We start from the raw sequence: 27,267 nt of genomic DNA, 5'->3' as shown, positions 1-27,267 counted from the left end.
ATTTCAGGGTACAACGGAATAAATTCCAGGCCCCATTGACCACTTGTAGAGCCATTGAGCGTCCAAAACGATAGAGAACCCCCACAAATGACCCCATTTTCAAAACTAGACCCCTTAACGAATTCATCTAGGGGTCTACTGCGTATTTTGACACCACAGTATTTGAATAAATCTAAGCAAAGCTGAAGGAAAAAATTACTATTTTCATTTTTTTAGCAATTTAAAAACTGTTTTTTTTGTACAGTATACATAGTAATGAAGACGATCACCCCAAAATGGATCCCCCCGTTTGTCCCGTGTTTAGAAACATAAACTACTTACAGGACACATGGCAAGGCCTATAATGGAGGGAACACCCGTTGGATTGCAGGGCACAAATGAATAAATTCCAGGCCCCACTGCTCACTTGTACGGAATAAAAATTGACAGGTTAAAAATAACTCCCCCCCCCCCCCCCCCGCACCCTTTTCGGCGTTCCCCAAATCTTAGATAAAAGTAATAATGTAAACTGTTTGGTATTTCCGAGGACAGGGGTAATTACGGGGGCTGGTTGGGATGGGTACATGGGGCAATAAAACCGGGTATGTCCCCTCCTCTCATGCTTTTTGGGGGGTATTTCATGACCTCAGCGGCAGGGATGGGGTGTAAAAAGTAGCGCTCCGTGAGTCTTCGTAATCTTGCGGAGGTGTGGCAGTCTCACACAGAGGGCGCTCAACAAGCTGCTCCTGGAACTGCATGAAAGCGCGCGTTCCCGGGGCTTCTTGTAAAATACGTATTACAGGTAGCGGTCTGAATAATGCCGGGCTCACGCGGCCGTATGTGGAATCCTCTTGCGGGGGCCGCAGTGGATCCCAGCTGTGAGCCCGGCCATGGCACTGTGTACGGCCGCGTAATGTACTGCGCATAACTGCGTACTCAGGCGGTCATGCGCAGTACACCTTTTTTTTTGTTTGTATTTCCTGCACCGTCGCTTAGCGATGACACGGGTACCCGCAGCCCATATACAATGTAGTTGCGTATGGGCTGCGTGTATATCCGCGACCATCACAGTTATAGACTAAAATAATAATTTTTATTAAGATCCTTTTAAAAAACATACATGGGCTATAGGACTAACATAACAAAAACACAAAGGGATGTCACAATATCCCTTCACACACAACAATTCCGTATTTTTGGGGTCAAGAGGTCCTGATGGTAAGTATCAATGACACAATAGTCGGTAATAGGGACACTCTTTGATCTTTACTTATAGTGTGTCTGATCAGTAAATCAGATCAGAAGCAAAGCACAAGTGAGCTGCAAAGCTCTTCACAATGTTGTGTTTGCACGTAATGTAGATAATCGAGGTAGATTCATTCGTAAGATCTACAGAAATCTATATGGACTCATAGAACTTAACTCAGATCACTAATTATAATCTGAGAAGTACAAACGAGTCCATCAATTTGAGCTCAAGTTCAGGCTCAGTTCAAGCTCGACGCGTTTCCCCACAGGTACGTGGTTCATCAGGAGCAGAGCCTATGTTGGGCTGGCTACTTGTGTCGATGTGCACACTACTGTGTTGCGTGATAGATAGAGATCGCTTGTAAGATAGTTAGATAATTCATTCAACCTCTGACAATAAATAGATCACCATACAGATATGGGATCTATCCAGCATATATGCTGTATTTCAGACAAAGCATTCGAAAAAAGGAGGAAGAGTAAGTGTATTCCTCTGCCTCACTTTTTCATAAGACGCTACCACTTAGTCCTTTGTAGAGAGATATTTTTTTTCTCCAAGGTCAATGAGCAAAGGACTATCTGCTTAACAGATGAGAGTAGGCACCTATCTGGACTGACAGACGGTGCTTAAATATAGCAGTGGTACCTATAGTGCTCAAAGCCGACCAAAGGATAAGGATGCGGCTCTATTACCAGCAGTAAAGGCACCTCGTGGATATATCAAATCCTATTAGAGGGCCATTTGCTACAGGTGCATAGCGTAAAATGGCACCACAGATGGCAACTGTATTGCATGCCAAATCAGCCGCAACATAGGTGGAAGACAACCTATATACGATATTGTTGAGGCTGATTAATTCAATATTTTTAGCTAGGGGTGCAAATCGCACCAGTTCATCTAATGCCTGTCTGAAAGTTTCAGGATTGAAAGAGAGAGAGATCAAATAATAAAGAAAATAAAAATAAAAAATATGCAGCGCCTGTGGCTGCGTGTATATCCGCGACCATAGAGCACAATGGGCTCTATGTTGCGGATATCCGCAGTAAAATAGAACCTACTGCGTTCTCTTTTCTGCGAGTGGATTACACAATTCCGACCCACTAATGTGACTGGAATTGTGTAATCCAATGTGATTGATAATAATAATATAATAATAATCTTTATTTGTATAGCACCAACTTATTCCGCAGCGCTTTCAGGCATGGATAAATGCAAAACAATACAACAATTACAATATAAGGTACATTGGGTTAGACACAAATGGGTTGAGGGTGGTACAGGAGGTGCAGGGGGTGGGGAACACAGGCAATAGGAAATATTATGTACAGATCATTTATCAGAAGGCAAACAGGGTGGAGCACCATAGTGAGGGGCAGGGGACTAGGTCAGGAGATTTGGTATGCTTCCCTGAAGAGGTGCGTTTTTAAGGCACGTCTGAAATTTCGTGCATCGGGAATTGTCCGGATGCCTTGGGGTAGAGCATTCCAGAGGATGGGTGCTGCTCTGGTGAAGTCCTGTAGGCGAGCATGAGAGGTTCGTATTACAGGGGTGTTTAGTCTGAGGGTGTTAGCTGATCGGAGTGAGCGCGCTGGGTGGTATACTGACAGGAGGGAGGCAATGTATGGTGGTGCAGCGCCATGCAGAGCTTTGTGAGTGAGGTAGAGGAGTTTAAATTTAGTTCTGCAGTGGATGGGCAGCCAATGCAGCGACTGGCATAATGCAGAGGCGTCTGAATAACGACTGGATAGAAAAATGAGTCTAGCTGCTGCATTTAGTATGGATTGGAGCGGAGCGAGTCTAGTGCGGGGGAGGCCAATGAGTAGCGAGTTGCAGTAGTCAAGCCGGGAGTGGATGAGCGCAACCACGAGCGTCTTTAGCGTGTCCGTGGTTAGGAACGGACGTATTTTAGCAATATTTCTGAGGTGCATGTGGCATGTTTGGGCCAGAGATTGGATATGGGGGGCAAAGGAGAGGTCAGAGTCCAGTGTGACCCCAAGGCATCGGGCATGCCGTCGGGGGGTTATGATGGTGCCAGACACTGGAATGGAGATGTTGAGGGGAGGTCGGTTAGAAGGTGGAAAGACAAGGAGGTCAGTTTTAGAGAGGTTTAGTTTGAGAAAAAGGGAGGACATAGTGTTAGAGACAGCAGACAGACAGTCGGTGATATTTTGGAGGAATGGTCCAGAGATTTCACGAGAGGAGGTGTATAGTTGGGTGTCGTCAGCATAGAGATGGTATTGGAGGCCGAATCTGTGGATGGTTTGTCCAATTGGGGCAGTATAGATAGAGAACAGAAGGGGACCAAGGACCGAGCCCTGGGGTACCCCGACAGCGAGAGGAAGTGGAGCAGAGATAGAACCAGCAAAGGAAACACTGAAAGAGCGGTCAGAGAGGTAGGAGGAGAACCAGGAGAGAGCAGTATCCTTTAGACCAATAGAGTGGAGCATAGTGAGAAGGAGATTATGGTCGACAGTGTCAAATGCAGCAGACAGGTCAAGGAGGATTAGTAGAGAGTAATCACCTCTCGACTTTGCAGTCATCAGGTCATTTGTTACTTTTGTAAGGGCAGTTTCGGTCGAGTGTAGAGAGCGGAAACCAGACTGGAGGGGGTCGAGGAGTGAGTTGTCAGAGAGAAAGCGAGTAAGCCGGGAGTAGACCAGGCGTTCCAGTAATTTGGAGATAAAGGGGAGGTTTGAGACGGGTCGGTAGTTAGCAGCATTAGTCGGGTCCAGGGTTGGTTTTTTAAGCAGAGGGGATATAATGGAGTGTTTGAATGAGGAGGGAAAAGTGCCAGAGGTTAGGGAGAGGTTGCAGATTGTGGTAAGGTGAGTGATGAGAGCTGGGGAAAGGGAGCGGAGGAGGTGAGAGGGGAGAGGGTCGCTGGCGCAGGTGGTAGGGCGGGCAGCGGAAAGGAGCCTGGAGACTTCTTCCTCTGTCGTTGGTTCTAACGTAGATAGTGAGTAGGTGCTGGGTGCAGTGATTGATCTGCGTATTACCACGGATCAGAAGCATGCGGAATCCGTAATTCCTATCCGGTCATGTGAGACCGGCCTAAGGTAGATCGCTACCTTTTTATCACGTGACTGGCGACCGCTCAACAAGGACAGTGCTCCAGTCTCTCGGCTGGGAGCAAGGAGATTTTAAATTTCCTGGGCTCCCCGACTCCTGCGCATGTGTCCGGTGTTTTGCTGGTGGTCGCATGCAGAATCCGGGAAATTTCACGGAGGAAGATTGCGTCAGGGTGCAAATACGGAGGCCTCCGGTAAAAAGTTTCATCTCCTCTCACCGATCGCATCGGTGAGGGGAGATGAAGCTTCACCCTTTTTTTACTTTTACGTGATCGCCACTATCCATTGCATAACGGTGAAGATGTGATCAGGAACCGCTCACTGCGGCTCTCCGTGAAATCTCCAGGCTCTCGGCTACGTTTTGTAGCCAGGAGCAGGGAGATTTTAAATTACGCTGGCAATCCACAGCTTTTGCGCATGTGCCCACCATTTTGGTGACGGGCGCGTGCGCAGAAGCTGGGGTAAGGTCCGCCGATAAATCCAGGGGCCTTAGGTACATCATTTCATCCTCCCTCACAGATATGATCCGTGGGGGGAGATGAAACGTAAGCTTTTTAAACATTCTTTTTACTTTTTAAAACTTTTTTTTAACTTGAAATGATCACTGTTATGATTGACATCGCGCGCATGTGCAGAGGGGGACTTCAGGTCCCGGAACATCGGGTACATCTGCAGAGGACCCGAGGTGAGTATTTTCACCTCCCCTCATGAATCAGATCCACGAGGGGAGGTGAAACTGACACTTTTTAAAAACTTTTTCGCGATCGTCGCTATCTCCTGGTTCCCGGCTACCTTCAGGAGCGTGAGCCAGGAGATTTTGAATTTTCCGGGGCTACCGGCCTTCTGCGCATGTGCGTGATGTCATACGTCTGACGCACATGCGCAGAAGAGCGGCGCCAGGTCCGGAAGGACCCTCCTCACAGCAGAACACCTCGATCAAGGCGGGTGAGTAATTTCAGCTGCCCTGATGGATCCGATCCATCAGGGCAGCGGAATCTTTAACTTTATCTACTTTTTTTTTTCACTTTAATGCAATCGGCGTGGATAGCGCCGATCACATTGCCGGGGGGGACTGCCCGCAGCCCAGGATGACAGCTCCATGCTGTCGGCTACCTGCGGGCACCAACAACATGGAGCTGACACGTCCTCAGCTAAGAGGTTTCTACGTCCTTTAGGATTAAAGCCCACTTAGTGAGGACATAGAAGCCCGATGGGGCTGTCACTAAGGGGTTAAAATTTTGGAGAGTTGTGTGTAAAAAATAAAAGTATGGGGGCTCTGGAGAAATAATAACAAACGAGTGCCACATTTTATATTAAAGGGGTTGTCCTGCAAAAGCAAGTGAAGTTAGACACTTCTGTATGGCCATATAAATGCACTTTGCAATATACATCGTGCATTAAATATTGGCCATACAGAAGTTAGATACTTACCCCCCCCCCCCACCCCGCCGTGTCAGCGTCCCCGTCTCCATGGCGCCGAGCAAACTTCTCCTCTGGTCGCTGGATCAGTCGCGCTTGCACAGAGACGATTCCTCTTCTGGATGGTCCGGGCTCACGAGCTGCGTCCTGGCTCCTCACTCGGCCGCCCTCTTCTCCGCGTCATCGCGTAGCTCCGCCTCCGTCACGTGATGCCGATCAGCCAATGAGGTGGCTGGAATCGGCAGTGGAGCGCAGACTGCAGAAGAACATCCACGGTGCACCATGGGAGAAGACCCACGGTGCACCGTGGGAGAAGACCAGCGGCGCCATCTTGGACAGAGGAATTTTCAAAGTTGCAGAACGGGGATTCAGGTAAGAGAATTTTTTTTTTTTAAATAACACATGGATGCGGTATTACTGTGGAGTAACTGCGGGTCTGTGCAAAAAAAAAAATTATGTTGGCACGGGACAACCCCTTTAAGTATACTTAATCTGTATAAAGAGCATGTGCAAGCCGAGCATGCGCACAAAATTGCGTCTAGAAATTTACCTCTGCTTCCGGTTAAGCGTGTACCGGGATATAGCTCAGCAGCTACTTTCTTCTGGATGCACGCACGTACACACTTCCGGTCGCCCCAGTTCTAAGAAGTACCTGATACTTTTATCATGTCTCTGTGTCATATGCTCATGAAAGGTGGCAGATTAGTCAGTAAGCCCTCCGACTCGCGTTGCATCTCCTGTATTGTATCTATTGTCCTACGCTAAGGATCACAGAGAGGGGTCTTGAGGCCGGTTCGGCCGTAGTAAAGATCGGGGCCTACCTCCGGAGGTGAAGCAGGGGCCTCGATTCCTGCACCAGAGCGGACCGGAAGTGCGGCGCTCGCGCTACCGCCGGACGAAAAACCCATCCCAGACCCCCCCGGGCACCGAGGGGCCGTAGAGCACAGTCAGTAGAGGAGGAGAGGCCCGTGCAGACCAGCTGCACCACCCGCCCTGCGCCATCACCCGACTGGCAAACCGGAGCGGACCGGAAGCATAATACCTCGGCACCCTCTGAAAGAAAAGATGCCCCCTTGCTCATCAGACACCGAGGAGCCCGGAAATAAGGACGATCGGTAGGCAAAGGGAGGTAAGAACATCGCCCAGAGGGCATAAAACAGAAGCTGAGTATCCATGCCTGGACTCCCCCTCCCCCCCCCCCTTGCTGCCGGAGCACAGTGAAGCAGGGAGAGCTGAAGACAAACACACAAACACAGCTGATAAGAGACTTTAGCTGACAGCTACACCAGAGCACGGAGTGGTGCCACCTCCCCCCCTCTGGACATGGACCCTATGCCTGCTGTCTCATTAAGATATCACTATCTGAGCCCTCTCACCTGAACGCCCCCCCCCCTCGTCCCACAACAACAACAATAAGAACTAACATCTTAAAGAACTTGATAGATAAAAAAGAGGCATAACAGAGGTGCCTTCTAAGACTACAGGCTTAGCCTGAATTTTTTTATAGGGGCTCTCTGTGAGAGCTCCCTTCAACAGACTCTCAACAATTTGTCTTTTCCTATACAGGCTTAGCCTGAATTTTTTCCGGAACCCCCTGCCGGGGAGATTCCGACATATCAATAACTGAGGGCAATATAGCTTTGCCTCCTCCGTGCGCCTTGACCTGCAGACTCTCACCTTCTACCTCCCCACCCATACCTTCTCCGTTATCTTCAAGGCAAAAGTACACAAGCAACACGAACACAGCAGACTTTGACAACGCAGGCACAGCCTGAATTTTTACGGGAGCTCCTACGGGGAGCTCCAAGAACTCACCCTTCCAACCTCACCTCAACAGCACCCCATACTCCGCCTACCCGGATTCTTCCAGTATAGACCTCTATCTAAGAACTCACAATAACTCACAGAGATACAGGCCAAGCCTGAATTTTTATTTTTTTTTTCACACAAGATCTGTGCAAAGAACTCTAACAAGACAACACGCGCCCCACTTGGTGAGCGAAGGCTGGCAGTGTACATCATCAAGCTGACTCCTCATGGAGCGTAGCTAAACCTGCCGGTTGGGAAAGGCGCTGCTGCAAGATCCCAACTCAAATAGAATAGGCTTTACATGATGGGGAAAACTAATAGAGACAAGAGCACTGACATACAGAGCACTCCACGTCCCATTAAAGGACAATCCGATATGCAAAAATTTCTAAAAGAGCGCAGCTCTAGATCTCCCCATCCATCCAGCAAAAAACCTCTAAGCATGTCCACGTCAACAGGCCGTAGCACTGAAAGAGAAGATGATGCGTCCTCAGAGGACGAAGAAAATGACCGTATATCTAAAAGCTTCATGAGAAATCTTATCACGAGGGCCCTACATCCGATTATATCGGACCTATCTGAAATCAAAGATGAACTTAAATACCTGGGGAGGAGGGTAGAAGACCTAGAGTCCTCCTCTGCTAACATCACCTCTCACTCGATTGAAATGGCACAAGTTGTCAAAGAGCACCATCTCCAACTTAATCGCACCTTACTCATGCAGGAAGATCTGGAAAACAGGAACAGACGCAGTAATGTCAGAATCAAAGGACTCCCAGAATCCTGGGCAACGGAGGCACTTCCAAAAGTGGCTATAGAACTCTTCTCAAGTCTATTAGGCTCTGACAGAGCGAAAAACATACTTATCGAAAGAATTCATAGAACATTGAGACCGCCTCCGGCGCCCACAGACCCCCCAAGGGATGTGATATGCAAGCTTCTGACATTTCCAGACGCTAAAGCAATTCTAGAGGCTGCTAGAAATAAGAAGAACCTGCAGTACGATGGTGCGCATGTCCAGTTTTTTCAAGATTTGGCCCCCTCAACCCTAGCCAAACGCAGAATGCTTAAACCTCTACTGGAAGCCCTAAGATCTAAGGACATCAAATATTCATGGCTGTTCCCATTTGGCTTAGGCTTCTCCTTCAAAGGGAAAAGATATACCATTCGTTCTCCAGAGGATCTGCAAAAGTGCTGGCAACAAATCGAGATAGATCCGATTGATCTCCCTTGCTGGCTCCCACTACCTGATCTTCCCAAGCTTCCCCTGCTAACCCAACCAGAAGGCTGGCAACAAGCAGGCCACTCCAAATCCCCCAGGGGAAAAAAGAAAAAGATCAGAGAGGAGATGATCGAGGAGGACACCTGAAAAAAGACCTGACTCCTATGGCTTATGGCGTCTGATTTCGATGTCACTGATCGGTGCGACTTGATCCCACACAGTGACCTCATGTTTGCACCCTATGATGCTGGACATATTGTTAATGTTTAGCCTGTTTAATCAGTTATGCATAATTGTTGCGGGGGTCGCATTGCGGTGGTGCCTGACTGACCAGGCAGGATTCGCCTGAGGCGGTCCAGCAGACTCGCAATTGTACACCTCTGAAGTTCGGAAGAACTACGTATCAATCGGTGGCTGGGATAGGCATCTCTCTCGGTAGAGGCGCCCTCCCTGCTATCACTAGACCTTACATTGCCTGGGGAGTTCTTGACACGGCCCCAACGGGGCCGGTCACTAACTTCAAACCCGAGACCTTTAAAAGCCTATATATCTTCCTCCCTCCACTCCCCTCCCCCCTCCCTCCCTCCTTCTAAATTACTCCCTCTTCTCCTACCACCTACATCTTTAATCAGGGACCTTCACCTCGTCCCTCCTTTAATCCCCATCACCAGCTGAATTCTAAGCCTCATAAACATTTAAGTAACGACTAGAGACTTATTGTTTATTACTCAGTGTGTGCATAAGCTAACGCTTTTTGTTCTCTCTCCTCTCTTAAAGGGGTTGTCCCGCGCCGAAACGGGTTTTTTTTTTTTCAACCCTCCCCCCCGTTCGGCGCGAGACAACCCCGATGCAGGGACTTAAAAAAAAAAACCAGCACAGCGCTTACCTGAATCCCCGCGCTCCGGTGACTTCTATACTTACCGGTGAAGATGGCCGCCGGGATCTTCTTCCTCCGTGGACCGCAGCTCTTCTGTGCGGTCCATTGCCGATTCCAGCCTCCTGATTGGCTGGAATCGGCACGTGACGGGGCGGAGCTACACGGAGCCGGCATCCTGCACGAGAGGCTCCATTGAAGAAAGCAGAAGACCCGGACTGCGCAAGCGCGGCTAATTTGGCCATCGGAGGCCGAAAATTAGTCGGCACCATGGAGACGAGGACGCCAGCAACGGAGCAGGTAAGTATAAAACTTTTGATAACTTCTGTATGGCTCATAATTAATGCACAATGTACATTACAAAGTGCATTAATATGGCCATACAGAAGTGTATAACCCCACTTGCTGCCGCGGGACAACCCCTTTAAGCTATGACCTCCCTGTCCGGGACAGACAAGGGAAATGTCCGCTTCATGTCCGGGGTCTGAACTCTCCAAACAAGAGACACAATGTGGCCCAGATCCTAAAAAAATGTAAGTCCAAAATCCTGCTACTGCAAGAAACACACTACAAAGGAGAAAGACACTTCTCACTACCAGGGGGATTCTCCCAACAATGTTTTCATAACTCCCACCCAGCTTCAGCCTCTAAAGGGGTGTCTACACTGATCCACAATTCCATTCCCTTCACGCTCACTGCACAGTACTCAGACGGCGAAGGCAGGGCCCTCATCCTAAAAGGCAGGATTAGAAATGTCAAACTAACAATCGCAAATCTATACGCTCCAAACTCAGAACAAATACCATGGATAATAAAACAACTTGAAACACTTAAACAATTTGCTGAAGGACATATCATTCTAGGAGGAGACTTAAACGTCACCATAAACCCCCTGTTAGATTCCTCCTCGGCCCGCTCCCAGATCTCGCAGGCTAAACTAAAGAGACTTGGCAAGTCGCTGCAGGAGCTGGGCCTGGTGGATGTATGGCGACTATCACGGCCCTCCTCCAAGGACTTCACCTTTTATTCACAAATACACACCTCCTTCCAGAGGCTGGACTATGTCTTCGCCTCCTCCGGCCTCCTACACAGCCTCAGAGAGACTAAAATCGACTCTATAACACTGTCGGACCACGCCCCTGTACACGCTGACTTCCTAATAGGCACCGAAGCTCCCTGCGAATGGAAATGGCGTTTAAACGAATCCCTATTAGACTCTACCGACGAGAAAACGCGCTTAGGGCTTCTGATAGATGAGTTCTTTAAGATAAACCGAAAAGACAATCCCAAACTCCCATTGATTTGGGAAACTCACAAAGCATTTACGAGGGGTCATCTAATTGCACTAGGTTCCAGAATTAAAAAGCAAAAACAAAGAGATAGACAATTATCTTTCAAGAACTACTAAACTAGAACAAACAACTAAATTAGCCCAGTCCAAAGCGAATCTAGATGAACTAACTACATTAAGGAAAAACCTGCGCTGCTGCCTTAACGAAGTGTTTAATAAAAAACATCTCTTCCTTAAACAGAGAATATACGCGCATGGTAACAGGGGAAGCAAACTGACAACAGCCTTGCTAAAGAAGGCCCGATCCAGAAACCATATTCAGATGATAAAAACACGTTCAGGGTCAGTAGTCTCCTCATCTCTAGAAATAGCGCATGAATTTCAACACTTCTATTCCCAACTTTACAACCTAGAGGATAGCGGGACCTCCCCAGTAAAACACAAAGTTAAAAGTCAGATTGACTCGTTCCTGAAATCCCTAAACCTCACAAAACTTAACAACAAAGACACCGCCACCCTTTTAAACCCAATTACAATAAAAGAAGTAGAGGCTATAATAGACTCGTGCCCCCAAGGAAAAAGTCCAGGGCCGGATGGCTTCTCAATAGTATATTATAGGGCCTTCAAATCACAACTAACATCACACCTGACAGAAATGTTCAACGCCCTTCTTGAAGGAGAAAAGCTTCCCAGACAAGCCCAGGAAGCTCATGTCACGTTAATTCATAAAGAAAACAAGGATCCCAAAGCTTGCGGCAGCTATAGGCCCATCTCTTTGATCAATCAGGACATGAAGATATGGGCCAAATTATTAGCCAAAAGACTGGAAGATTTTATCCCAGCCATCGTAGACCTCGAACAAGCAGGATTCGTGGAAGGCAGAGAAGGCAGGGACAACTGCATACCCCTATTACACGCAATAAAATACTCCCAAAAACGCAACATCCCTTTAGCATTGATTAGCACCGATGCCGAGAAGGCCTTTGATAGGGTGGACTGGACATATATAGAAAGAGTACTCTCCAATTTTAACGTTCCAGCCCCTTTCATCGCCGCGATCTTCTCCTTATACACAGAACCCCACGCCAGGTTAAAAATTAATGATATACTATCTCCCCCCTTTGACATCCGCAATGGCACCCATCAGGGTTGCCCCCTCTCCCCCACTCTCTTTATCACTGGGTCTTGTCTCACCCATTGAAGGAGGGGTTCCATGGCCAATATAAAGGGCTTGAAAATAGGCATACATAAGCTCTCGGCGGCAGCCTTTGCGGATGACATAATGTTCATCGTAATGGAACCGGAGAGAAGTATACCTAGACTTACATCCCTCTTAAATGACTTTGGCGCCTTTTCAAATTTTAAGATAAACTTTTCCAAGTCAACAATACTAAACATCTCGATACCCAAGAAACACGGCAATGCGTTAAGGTCCAGCTCACCCTTGTCGTGGTTGGAGACATCGGTAGACTACTTAGGCATAAAGCTCACCAAAAAAATAGAAAACCTATTTGAACAAAACTTCCTACCTTTGATAGACCAGGTAAAAGCACTCTTACGCTCCTATGACCTTCCAGCTCTATCCTGGTTTGGTAGGAAAAACGTATTAAAATCTTATATTCTGCCTATAGTAATATATAAACTCCGCCTGCTCCCTATACACTTACCGGTGTCCTTTTTCAAAACCCTACGGACGGCTTTCTCGGGGTTTGTGTGGAGGTGGAGGAGACCCAGACTGGCGTATAGTTTGATGACTAAGAGGAGGACCGAAGGAGGAATGGACCTCCCATCTATCCAAGACTTCTACAAAGCCACCCAGCTCAGATACTGGTGCGACCTAACTAACAATAATAAGGATCCATTATTGTGTGCTATCGCGGAGGAGGCTCATGGAGACTTCTTCTTGGAGGACCTCTGGCTTCCAAAGAAAAACACATATAGAGCAAAAAACTTCAACCCTCTACTCAGAGGACCCTGCGAGATCTGGGACGGGCTGAAGGATTCCCTGGCACCTAAGCCTTCACCAAAAGCGCCACTTCAGACTTTATACAGAATGCTAGGTATCCCACAAAACTCAGGGATCTCCAATTTGTGGAAGGGAACGTACAATAAGCGGATAGAAGACCTACAAGCCATACACCACAAACCCCCTGAGGAGATTAGACAAAATCTCCTACCCAACAAAACCCTCTCCTTTCTACAGAGAGGGCATATCCATAAAATTTTTGCAGAGTTCCATGCAAAACATAAATCCTCCCGACCCAAAACCCAATTTGAAAAAAATATCAGTGAGAACAATCCCAAAACATTCAGAATCGCTTATTTGAGAAAACATTTTATTTCGCCGATGTCCTTTACCAAACCTACCTTTCTCATATCATGGGAAAGGGAGCTGGGGATAACACTAACAAATGAAGATATCAATCTCATCTTGGGAACTGCCTACGGCCTCTCTCCATGCATTCTCATGCAAGAAAGCCATTATAAGTTGCTCGTCAGATGGTATAAAACCCCGCAGTGGCTGTGCAACTATAAACTAGCTCCACACAACAGATGTTGGAGGTGTGATGCAGATATTGGGTCCTACCTCCACATTTGGTGGGAGTGCCCAGACATCATTCCCTATTGGAGAGGGGTCGAGGAGATCCTCAGACAGTCCACCCAAATCTTTCCTTAAGGGAAGACCTGATTTTCCTATGGAAACCGTCTAAGTCCTTTCACCCTTTGAAAAATAAATTGACAGCCTTCCTCTTAGATACAGCTAAAGCGCTAATACCCCTACACTGGCTCCAAAAGACACCCCCTACCGTAACCCAGTGGAGGGAAAAAACAGAAATGCTGTGCAACATGGAGGAGATGACGAGCTGGAATAAAGGCACGCATGACAAGTTCCTCCAAATCTGGGCCCCATGGAGAAATCTGAGACACATGTCTTAGACCCCCCTCCTCTACCTCCTCTATTCTTTTTGCCCTATCACGTCCTCTGGCGTCGCACGCCTGCCGACTCTCCCCTATACCTCTCCTTACTCCGTCTGGAGGGAAGATAGCCTGTGCCGTCCTGCTCAAGAACTCCCAGATAACACTAAGTCGAGGAGGGCCTTCAGACCCTGGACATCCGAAGCTGAGTAAAGTGCCGCAACCAAAGCGGAGACCTAGACCCTCGCTGTCCCGGACTAGGTAAGAACCACATCACATACAGGAGGAAACAGGACTCTCCATCCATATGTCTCATACCCCCTAACCCTCTACAGTAGATACTCACTACACTTCCTTAACTTCTATCCCCCCCCCCCCTCTCTCTCCACCCCCCCTACCCTTTTCCCCCGTTTCCTACCCAATTGGTATCTCCCGTTTCAAATGCGGTTCCAAAATCACACGGTCAGAGAGTTTGCAGACAAGTTGTATAACTATTATGAGACTGTCGCATAGTTGTCTGAACTGGTTTTGAAATTGATGGTAGTACCTCAGTAAGTTCAGAATGTTGAGAATGTAATGTACTTTAGCTTTGTCTGTATTCGTTAAATTGCTGACAATGCTCATGCTAAGACAAACGTTTCCATCTGCATCAGGAATAGCAGACAGTTTTATTTGTATGTAACCTTGTATATTGAAAAACTAATAAAAATTGATTTGAAAAAAAAAATATTAATATAATTGTAATGTTAAAATCTGTTTTATTCTTGGCAGATGACGACATCAGGAGCTTAGAGGAACATTTGATATCTTCAGGTTTTACAGTGGAAGATGATGGTAACATACAAGATACACACGAAGAGCCTGCCATTATCCCAGATGTACCCTCAGCACTTCCCAGCAAACATCTGTCATCTGATCCTTTTATAGAGGTTCCATCTTCTAATTCATCACAGACTAGCAAGCAACATAACATTTACAGAAGAGATGTTAAAGAAGAAACAGTTGTCACAGGGAAGAAGTCATATTCATGTTCAGAATGTAGCAAATGCTATACCCAAAAATCATATCTTGTTAATCATCAGAGAATTCACACAGGGGATAGGCCATTTTCATGTTCAGAATGTGGGAAATGCTTTACCATGAAATCACAACTTGTTGAACATCAGAAAATGCACACTGGTGAGAGGCAATTTTCGTGTTCTGTCTGTGGGAAATGTTTTACCATGAAATCACATCTTGTTAATCATCAGAGAATTCACACTGGGGAGAGGCCATTTTCATGTTCAGAATGTGGGAAATGTTTTACCAAGAAACCAGTTCTTGTTAATCATCAGCGAATACACACTGGGGAGAGGCCATTTTCATGTTCAGAATGTGGGAAATGTTTTACAACTAATGCAAATCTTGTTAATCATCAGAGAATTCACACAGGAGAGAAGTCATTTTCATGTTCAGAATGTGGGAAATGTTTTACTCAGAAATCATCCCTTGTTGAACATCTGAAAATTCACACTGGTGAGAGGCGATTTTCGTGTTCTGTCTGTGGGAAATGTTTTACCCAGAAATCAGTTCTTGTTAATCATCAGAGAATTCACACTGGTGAGAGACGATTTTCATGTTCTGTCTGTGGGAAATGTTTTACCCAGAAATCAAGTCTTGCTAATCATCAGAGAATTCACGCAGGAGAGAAGCCATTTTCATGTTCAGAATGTGGGAAATGTTTTACCATGAAATCACATCTTGTTGTACATCAGAAAATGCACACTGGTGAGAGGCCATTTTCGTGTTCTGTCTGTGGGAAATGTTTTACCATGAAATCACATCTTGTTAATCATCAGAAAATGCACACTGGTGAGAGGCCATTTTCATGTTCAGAATGTGGGAAATGCTTTACCATGAAATCACATCTTGTTAATCATCAGAAAATGCACACAGGGGATAGGCCATTTTCATGTTCAGAATGTGGGAAATGCTTTACCATGAAATCACATCTTGTTGATCATCAGAGAATTCACACTGGGGAGAAGCCATTTTCATGTTCTGTCTGTGGGAAATGTTTTACCCAGAAACCAGTTCTTGTTAATCATCAGCGAATACACACTGGGGAGAGGCCATTTTCATGTTCAGAATGTGGGAAATGTTTTACAACTAATGCAAATCTTGTTAATCATCAGAGAATTCACACAGGAGAGAAGTCATTTTCATGTTCAGAATGTGGGAAATGTTTTACTCAGAAATCATCCCTTGTTGAACATCTGAAAATTCACACTGGTGAGAGGCGATTTTCGTGTTCTGTCTGTGGGAAATGTTTTACCCAAAAATCAGTTCTTGTTAATCATCAGAGAAGTCACACAGGAGAGAAGCCATTTTCATGTTCAGAATGTGGGAAATGTTTTACCAAGAACTCAAGTCTTGCTAATCATCAGAGAATTCACACAGGGAAGAAGTCATTTCAGAATGTAGAAAATGTTTTTTGAACAAATCACATCTTGTTACACATCAGAAAATTCTCACAGGAGAGTGGCCATTTCCGTGTTCTAAATGTGGAAAATGTTTTCTGTGGAAAACACTTCTTTTTGCACATCAGAGAATTCACATGGGGGACAAGCCATTTTCATGTACTGAATGTGAGAAATACCCATAAAGGGGATCTTGTTAAACATCAGAGAATTCACACAGAGGAGACAACATTTTTATATTCCGACTGTTGTCAATATTTTTAAGAAGTATACAATAAATTAAAAAAAAAACAGTGCTCCAGTAATCGGATAAGTGAAGTGAAAAAGCAGGAGGACTTTCTTAGCAGGGGTGTCAGTGGAAATGACACCCCTGAATATCCTGGTCAGCTCGTAGAAATAAAGCCTTGTCCAGATGGTGACGAGGAAGGAACGTTTATTCAAAGTGTGCAACGCGTTTCGGCTGAAACACCAGCCTTTATCAAGCATACAAAATGTTTAAAACATGATTACATATATAGTGAACAGTACCTGTGTGGGTGGAAGGAGCGTCTGATAGTAACCACCCCTTCTGGGTCACGTGGCTTGGAAGGGGGACGGATTTGGCATAAATGATGCCAAAACAAGATGGACTAAAGCAATAAATAGCCCCTTGTTGGATAACAGAGGGACGCTATATGGATAGACTGAATAAGCCTTAGGAGAAGCCACCACGTCCGGACATAGAACACACAATAGATATATGTGCACATGACTTACAGAGCACATGATCTGTCATGTGACCCCTCCGCGTCATTGTCTACTCCGGTCTAACACCCGGACCTGCAGTACGCAACTGGTCATGTGACATCCCACGTGACACCTGACGTTTCTTTTTCATCACGGCCATTCCGCTTCTCCTAAGGCTTATTCAGTCTATCCATATAGCGTCCTTCTGTTATCCATCAAGGGGCTATTTATTGCTTTAGTCCATCTTGTTTTGGCATCATTTATGCCAAATCCTTCCCCCTTCCAAGTCACGTGACCCGGAAGGGGTGGTTACTATCAGACGCTCCTTCCACCCACACAGGTACTGTTCACTATATATGTAATCATGTTTTAAACATTTTGTATGCTTGATAAAGGCTGGTGTTTCAGCCGAAACGCATTGCACACTTTGAATAAATGTTCCTTCCTCGTCACCATCTGGACAAGGCTTTATTTCTACGAGCTGACCAGGATATTCCGGGGTGTCATTTCCACTGACACCCCTGCTAAGTAAGTCCTCCTGCTTTTTCACTTCACTTATCCGATTACTGGAGCACTGGGTTTTTTTTTATTTATTGTATACTTCTTTTGCTGCCTCTGGTATATTCTTTACCTAGAGTCACCCTGCGATGCTCTCCCCCATTGGGATGTCATTTTGACCAGTAATCAGGATCCATTGACGACATCATATTACTTGCTGTGGATATTAATTGCCTTCTAGGATCATTAGACGGACCGTGACCTTTTTAAAGGGTCTGGTACGTCTGGGGTGAGTCCTATTGGATTTCCTGTTCCTTTTCCTTTTCTGACATCCCTTCCACCTCACATTGAAACGCTAATCTCATCTTTTTACTTATTTCAATATTTTTAAGACAAATGAGATCTTGTTAACTATAAAAGAACTCACACAGGGGAAAACCTGCATTTATGTTCAGATTGTTGGAAATATTTTAGCTATACATCAAATCTTGTTAGACGTTGGAGAATTCACACAGGGGAGCAGCCATTTTTGACTATGGAAAACTTACACAGCGGAGAACCTATATTCATATTTTAGAATCTGCTTGTCTTCTTGGGTTATCGTGATTGAAAACCTCGTCCGCCTCACGTGAACTTCTGTTACCGACTATCAAGATGATCTCAGTTGCATACTAGGTTTATTAATATCATGATAATTGAGAAGTCATGCAATTAGTGGTTTCCATATTATATAATTCAATAAACCTTTAATAACAATCAGCATATAATCCCTAACTCAAAAGTGGTTGCAGCTATTGAAAAAAAAATGACTGCGCCTATCAATTTCTGATGGAATTCTGCCCTTTAATCCTCCATCCCATGATGCTCTTTCCATTGAAGTCTTTTGAACTTAATGTATAAGAACCCACTCGCATATGTTTTATTCTGTCCTTATCCTGGCCGGCGCCTATTACTCCCTATCTACTGAGCCAAACTATTTGGTTTCTCTTTGTTTTTTCCTGGATTACAGATTTGTAGCTGAATTTAGTTGAGAATTAAAGGGATCGTCCAGTTGTCAACTATTGATGGCTCATTCTCAAGATCAGTCATGAATAATAGATCTGTGGAGTCTATCACTGGGGCCCCTAGTGATCAGCTGTTCTCTGGGCCAGTGTGCTGAAGCACAGTCTCATTATTGAAATCGCAAAGCCTAAGAGTGAACCTGTAACCCCCCCTTTTCCCGCCTGATTCAATATCCGCTTTTTTTTTTTTATTGCCAGGGTTTTATCACCCAGGCTGTTTTAGAGGTATTCGCCCTTTTACTTAAAGCAATTTCCTCTATGGTTATGATTAAAGCACTGCTTGCATTGCACAAAGTAGACTTTCTGACTGTAGGTGTTGCTTTGATCAGCTTTCTAAGAGGCCCCAATTGCAGTGTAATCCCTCAGACATCTTGTCAGCACAATGAGCAGAGCTTACAATAGTTAGTAGGATGATTAACTCACTTCTTAGAGGCAGTTTTCTTTTGAATGTACACCGCCGCTAAAGCTGGTGGAAACAACCCTGTGCTTAAGAGGAGTTCTTCTGTTGTGTCTTCTCTTAAATCTACTACCAAATTCCTGTAAGGCTCTCATGTGGCATACTCAAAAGCTTCTAAGAAGAACCATGTCTTCCTGGGTACGTCTGTCTTGTTAGTGTGACAATTTGCAGCTGATCACCGAGATTATTAAAAAGGTTTTTAAATTTATCGGTCTACTTTTTTTTACCCTGATTAAATATGTTCTGTACCAGATAGAGAATGCTTAGATTTCTGCGATGCACATACTTGGTGAATGCCTTTCATATATCCCAATTTTCACTAGCGCTTTGTCATATAAAGAGATTGAGAAAGTGTCCCCCCAGCTGTCCAATATCAATCAGTTGCCGTTCAGGATACTGGAAAAGTTGAGCTGACAACCTTTGCCCCTTGAATCTACTGTAATGATAGATAGATAGTTAGATACTAGATAGATGGATAAAGGTATGAGATGAATAAATTATAATGTTCTAATCCCCCCTTCCTCTTGTGTAATTGGCAAGCCTTTGATATACAAGAGAACAGGAAATCCTTTGTCCCAATGTCAATACAAGTGGCCTTTTGACAGGTAGATGCTGATTTGCTCTCCCCAGGCTGGTGGTTGTTGCCTTTAGAGAGATAATTGCATTACCTCCCCATACCCACCCCAAGCTCAGGAATTCCCCTCAAACTACGTAAACCCATACCTGGTTATGATTTCTGCCTATGCTTGATATTCATGCATAGACAAAATCATGACAAAAATCTTCTGGATCAACAAGGGGGTGGGGGATGGTTAATAGGCTGGACATTTGTCTTTTTTGGTTAGCATACTATATTACTATGTTGATCATTTTAGGTTTGTGAATTTAGACTGCATACATTCATTTGTAGAAGCTGTGAATGCTGTACACAGCGGACAAGCGACCATCACCTACGACCACAATGCTACAGCAATCTGCCTGGCCCTGCACTGCAAACCAATTTGTCCCACACTGGACAGGAGAAGAGAGTAGAAGGGACGATACCAATTGATCCCGCCTCAGTCCTCAATCACCCTAGCAGTATTGCAAGCTTGAAGTCGTTAGAATACAGGCTGATATGTACCCAGCTTTACTGAGCTTCTGCACGCATGCCAAGTGAAGGCTCAAATCATCCACCTGATCCGTTATAACGCACTCCAGAGCTCTACAATACGCATAGAAATAAAACACTGCCATCACCAGTTTGTCAATGGTACACTGGAACCCGATTTATGAATTATTAATACAATCTTCGGATAATATGGTTTGTTTTTAAAAATGACAGGGCTTGAACTGATAAATTCTAGAAAAGATTAACCTCAAAGATTTGTAAGAAAACTCCCTGCATATTTGAAGGACGCATCTCAATTATTATCCCTATTGCAACAGATCCCTTGGAAAAAAACATATATATATATGGGTAACTCTTGACGTTTGCTCCCTATACTCTAACATCCCACATTTACAAGGAATTGAGGCCATTGCCCACTTTTTAAAAAAAGATACTTTAATGCCACAAAACAAAAACAATTTCTGTTGGACAGTGTAGAATTTATCTTTACAATAATTATTTTAAATTTAACAACCACTTCTGCCTGCAAACAAGGGGGACCGCCATGGGGACCAAATGCGCGCCCTGCTATGCAAACCTGTATATGGGCGCATTTCAAGAAAACATCAAAGATCCCCACATCTATTTCTATAGACTATACATTGATGACACCATCTTTATTTGGGATGACACCATGGGAGAAGTAAAACAATTTATCAAAAATCTGAACCTAAACACATGGGGCTTAGAATTCACCGGCACTTGTAGCACTACACAAGTTACTCTCTTCGATTTGGACATCTATATTAAGGAAAAGAAGAAAACACTCTATCAGCGCCTCCTATCTCATGATGGTTTGCATAATGGTGAATATGAGGTTAACTCACCTGGTGCTCAGTGGAACTCTCTGACCTGAGAGTCCACGGGCACCTACTATCCACGTTAGCCTGCTCAACCACCCTGGGTCCTTGATCCGGATCTCCGGAGAGTCGTCCACCGGTTACAGCCTTCACCTCGGCTGTGGTATAGAATCACATGTAGAAAAAACAAAAGAACCCCGCGCTCCTAGAATCCAGGGATTTACAATAGGACACAGCGGTCCATGTAATATATATTTATTGATATGCAACGCGTTTCGGTGATATACAACAATCGCCCTTTTCAAGCATAAAACTAACAATACATTTATATAAGGTGCTCTCTCACGCTTTCATTGTAGATGCCGCTGTCGGGGGCCATCTTTATGTCACGTGTGCAGTGCATCATCGCTGCATCACCTGTATAGCACGTCATTTCAAATCACATGACGCTTCCCGTCATTATTGTAAATCCCTGGATTCTACGAACGCGGGGCCTTTTGTTTTTTCTACGTGTGATATTAAGGAAAATAACATTTGTACAAAAACACATTTTAAACAAGTGGATCCCAACAGTTTCCTGGACTTCAGAAGTGGCCATGCGAGAAAATGGAAATTAAACGTTCCTTTCGGACAATTCAAACGGATCCGAAGAAACTGTTCTACCCTTGAAACACTTGACGAGCAGGCAGAAATTCTGTATAATAGGTTGAAAGAAAAAAAGGATCCAGAAGCCCTATTAAAAACATCTTATATTAGAGCTAGGCAAGAGGGCGGGCCAATACGTACTAATATAATAACAACAAAACAAATGACATCTGAGAAAAATGAAGGTCACTGTGATCTCTGCTCCAACACGAGATATAACTCAAAACAAAGGGAACTGAGGAATATCCTAAATAAATGATGGAATAGTCTAAAAGGAGATCCTTTTATCTCAGAAATACTTTCCACCAACCCTAACCTGATCTTTAGGAGGAGCAAGACGTTGGGAAATATTCTAGCTCCATCATGCCCTCGCAAATTCCAAAAAACACTCAAACAAAGGGTCTCCCAATTTTTTCTTCTACTGTGAATACAGGAGCATATAGATGTGGAACCCCTGGCCATCAATGTCGCGAGAATATATGCCACCGAAGGCAATCAGTCGATATGGGAACTGACAGTATACCTTTTTAGATCAAGCAATATTTGAACTGCGGTTCTGAACCTCTGATTTACTTAATTGAATGTCCTTGCCAAAAACGATATGTTGGCCGTACAATAAACACCCTACGAAATCGTATTAACCAACATAGATACAATACTAAAAGAAATTACCTAAAACACACTGTCTCTAAGCACTTTTCCACGTATCACAACTCTGCTCGCTCTTTAATGAAAATCACCCCGATTTAAAAAAATTCCTAAAGGCGAATTCACTAAACTCAGAACTAAGGAGATGTTTTACATTTTTTGTTTTAATACTTTACATCCTCATGGTCTCAATGAGGTACTTGAAAAGATCTAGCTTTCCCTTAATTAATTTTATAGCAGATATATTATCTTTTTATATTTAATCTGATTATTACATTGAGGCTACAAACATATCGATCTATTCTATTTCAGGTATTTATCAACCACTGTTGTTTATTTTCATGATAATGTTTTAAATGTTTCTTTATAAATTGATAATTTATCTTTTTATATACTGTGAGGGATTAGCGTCAGGATTAGGTAGCTGCCTGGGCATCCACGGCCAGAGACAGTGACACAAGGAAATAAAGTTCTTTAGTAGAGATGAGCGAGCACCAAAATTCTCGGGTGCTCGTTATTCGGGACGAAAATTTCGTGATGCTCGAGGGTTCGTTTCGAGTAACGAACCCCATTGAAGTCAATGGGCGACTCGAGCATTTTTGTATATCGCCGATGCTCGCTAAGGTTTTCATTTGTGAAAATCTGGGCAATTCAAGAAAGTGCTGGGAACAACACAGCAACGGATCGGGCAGGCGAGGGGCTACATGTTGGGCTGCATCACAAGTTCCCAGGTCCCACCATTAAGCCACAATAGCGGCAAGAGTGGCCCACCCCCTCCCAACAATTTTTACTTCAGAAAAGCCCTCGTTAGCAATGCATACCTTAGCTAAGCAGCACCCTACCTCCAACAAAGCACAATCACTGCCTGCATGACACTCCGCTGCCACTTCTCCTGGGTTACATGCTGCCCACCCACCCCCCACCCGCACGACCCTGCATCCGGAGCGCACAAAAAAGTGTCCCTGCGCAGCCTTCAGCTGCCCTCATGCCACACCACCCTCATGTTTATTTATAAGTGAGTCTACCATGAGGAGCAACCGCAGGCACACACTGCAGAGGGTTGGCACGGGTAGGCATCAACCCTCTTTAAAAGGGGCGGGGCGATAGCCCACAATGCTGTACAAAAGCAATGAGAAATCCAATCCTGTGCCACCTCCATCAGGAGCTGCACACGTGGGCATAGCAATGGGGAACCTATGTGCCACACACTATTCATTCTGTCAAGGTGTCTGCATGCCCCAGTCAGACCGCGTTTTTTAATAAATTGTCACAGGCAGGTACAACTCCGCAATGGGAATTCCGTGTGCACCCACAGCATTGGTGGCTCCCTGGAACCCACCCGCTGTACATAAATGTATCCCATTGCAGTGCCCTGGACAGCAGAGCTAACGTCAGATTAAATGCAGGTGGGCTTCGGCCCACACTGCATGCCCCAACCTGACCGGGGTTTTTAATTCATAGACACAGGCAGGTACAACTCCCTGTTGTGAAGTCCCTGTGGACCGACAGCATAGGTGGGTGCCAGGAAGCCTCCGGCGGTACATAAATATATCCCATTGCAGTGCCCATCACAGCTGAGGTAATGTCATGTTTAATGCAGGTGGGCTTCAGCCCACACTGCATGCCCCAGTCAGACTGGGGTTCTTTAGAAGTGGACACATGCAGTTACAACTCCGTGTGGACCGACAGCTTGGGTGGCTCCCTGGAACCCACCGGCGGTACATAAATATATCCCATTGCATTGCCCATCACAGCTGAGCTAACGTCAGATAAAATACAGGTGGGCTTTGGCCCACACTGCATGCCCCAGTCAGGCTCGAGTTTTTTATAAGTATACACAGGCACGTACATCTCCCTAATGGAAAGTCCATGTGGACCTACAGCATGGGTGGGTGCCAGGAAGCCACCGGCGGTACATAAATATATCCCATTGCAGTGCCCAACACAGCTGATGTAACGTCAGCTTTAATGCAGGTGGGCCAAAAATTAATTGGATTACACTGTAGGCGAGGGCCCCCAAAAATTGGTGTACCAACAGTACTAATGTACCTCAGAAAAATTGACCATGCTCAACCAAGAGGGCAGGTGAAACCCATTAATCGCTTTGGTTAATGTGGCTTAATTTGTAACTAGGCCTGTAGGCAGCCCAGTTAAAATAAAAATTGGTTCAGGTGCAAGTTTCAATGCTTTAATGAGCATTGAAATGTATAAAAATTGTTTAGAAAAATTATATGACTTGGCCTTGTGGGCCTAAGAAAAATTGCCCGTTCGGCGTGATTACATGAGGTTTCAGGAGGAGGAGTAGGAGGAGGAATATTATACACAGATTGATGAAGCTAAAAGGTCCCTGTTTTTGATGGTGATAGAGAATGATGCTTCCATCCGCGGGTGCAGCCTACGTATTGCTTAGGTATCGCTGCTGTCCGCTGGTGGAGAAGAGAAGTCTGGGGAAATCCAGGCTTTGTTCATCTTGATGAGTGTAAGCCTGTCGGCACTGTCGGTTGACTGGCGCGTATGCTTATCTGTGATGATTCCCCCAGCCGCACTAAACACCCTCTCTGACAAGACGCTAGCCGCAGGACAAGCAAGCACCTCCAGGGCATACAGCGTGAGTTCAGGCCACGTGTCCAGCTTCGACACCCAGTAGTTGTAGGGGGCAGAGGCGTCACGGAGGACAGTCGTGCGATCAGCTACGTACTCCCTCACCATCCTTTTACAGTGCTCCCGCTGACTCAGCCTCGACTGGGGAGTGGTGACACAGTCTTGCTGGGGAGCCAGAAAGCTGTCAAAGGCCTTAGAGAGTGTTCCCCTGCTTGTGCTGTACATGCTGCCTGATCTCCGCGCCTCCCCTGCTACCTGGCCCTCGGAACTGCGCCTGCTGCCACTAGCGCTGTCGCATGGGAATTTTACCATCAACTTGTCCGCCAGGGTCCTGTGATATAGCATCACTCTCGAACCCCTTTCCTCTTCGGGTATCAGAGTCGAAAAGTTCTCCTTATACCGTGGGTCGAGCAATGTGTACACCCAGTAATCCGTAGTGGCCAGAATGCGTGTAACGCGAGGGTCACGAGAAAGGCATCCTAACATGAAGTCCGCCATGTGTGCCAGAGTACCTGTACGCAACACTGATTTATTGTCGCATCACCACTCAGTGGTGTGACAGATCCCTGCCTGCTCCTTTTGTTTTATGCTAAATTATTCCGGTCTGGAGGGAGGATTTCCAGAAAGTTTGCACGAAAGTTCTCCAGCAATATATACAACGCCTACCAGGACGTGGAGGTGTTTGGTGGGGGGTCATATACCAGGCCCACCCACCTGCACCGGGTAAGTCCTATTTATATATTATTTATAATATTCACAATAACTTCATACCATAGTGGGAGGAGCGCCGTCTCATAATAGTTTTCTTGTTGTACGCAACACATGGCTGTCCTCACTAGGAAGATCACTTTTCGGATCCTCCTCCTCCTCCTCAGGCCATACACGCTGAAAGGATGACAGGCAAGCAGCATGGGTACCCTCAGCAGTGGGCCAAGCTGTCTCTTCCCCCTCCTCCTCATGCTCCTCCTCCTCCTCCTCAACACGCTGAGATATAGACAGGAGGGTGCTCTGACTATCCAGCGACATACTGTCTTCCCCCGGCTCTGTTTCCGAGCGCAAAGCGTCTGCCTTTATGCTTTGCAGGGAACTTCTCAAGAGGCATAGCAGAGGAATGGTGACGCTAATGATTGCAGCATCGCCGCTCACCATCTGGGTAGACTCCTCAAAGTTTCCAAGGACCTGGCAGATGTCTGCCAACCAGGCCCACTCTTCTGTAAAGAATTGAGGAGGCTGACTCCCACTGCACTGCCCATGTTGGAGTTGGTATTCCACTATAGCTCTACGCTGCTCATAGAGCCTGGCCAACATGTGGAGCGTAGAGTTCCACCGTGTGGGCACGTCGCACAGCAGTCGGTGCACTGGCAGACGAAACCGATGTTGCAGGGTGCGCAGGGTGGCAGCGTCCGTGTGGGACTTGCGGAAATGTGCGCAGAGCCGGAGCACCTTTCCGAGCAGGTCTGACAAGCGTGGGTAGCTTTTCAGAAGGCGCTGAACCACCAAATTAAAGACGTGGGTCAGGCATGGCACGTGCGTGAGGCTGCCGAGCCGCCACCAGGTTTCGGCCGTTGTCACACACGACCATGCCCGATTGGAGGCTCAGCGGCGAAAGCCAGCGGTCGGTCTGCTCTGTCAGACCCTGCAGCAGTTCGTGGACCGTGTGCTTCTTCTCTCCTAAGCTGAGTAGTTTCAGCACGGCCTGCTGACGCTTGCCCACCGCTGCGCTGCCACGCCGCGCAACACCGACTGCTGCCGACGTGCTGCTGCTGACACATCTTGATTGCGAGACAGAGGTTGCGGAGGAGGAGGAGGGTGGTTTAGTGGAGGAAGCATACACCGCCGCAGATACCACCACCGAGCTGGGGCCCGCAATTCTGGGGGTGGGTAGGACTTGAGCGGTCCCAGGCTCTGACTCTGTCCCAGCCTCCACTAAATTCACCCAATGTGCCGTTGTCAGGGAAATTCTTACGTACGGCACCAATCAGGCCCACCCCAATGCCCCGCTGCCTGCGGTAAAGAAGAGACACCACACGGAGGTCTGGTATAGTTCCTCACACGGGGACATGACTGCGCTGCGCGCTTTATTACAGATTACATGGGATCTTATACCCTTTGGTCTCATCACTAGAAATGGGTAATGTTCTCATTGGCTCAAATTCACCGCATAACCATATATGGGAAGTCCGGATTTCCGGCCTGAGACAGTGAAAATTATATACATAGTTGAACAGTCGTTATCTTGAAACGGCGCCTCTGGGAAAACAGCCAAGCACTCGGCCTTCGTCCGATTCTTCTTTGCTGTGTTTAAAATACATTTTGTCTTCGCCTTGCAAGGCCTTTGGAATATCTGATATAAGGCGACATATACATTTTTCTCATTTGAACTTTGAATAGAACT

At 45.9% G+C, this 27,267-nt stretch overlaps 1 pseudogene; it reads left to right on the top strand.

The window, feature by feature from the left end:
• Positions 1-27,267, top strand: part of LOC136626734 (zinc finger protein 585A-like) — a 74,745-nt pseudogene that overhangs the window by 8,480 nt on the left and 38,998 nt on the right.

The sequence above is a fragment of the Eleutherodactylus coqui genome, chromosome 4 (assembly GCF_035609145.1).
Source record: "Eleutherodactylus coqui strain aEleCoq1 chromosome 4, aEleCoq1.hap1, whole genome shotgun sequence".
Taxonomy (NCBI): domain Eukaryota; kingdom Metazoa; phylum Chordata; class Amphibia; order Anura; family Eleutherodactylidae; genus Eleutherodactylus; species Eleutherodactylus coqui.
The sequence above is the reverse complement of the archived record's forward strand: the minus strand, read 5'-3'. Positions and strand labels throughout refer to the sequence as shown.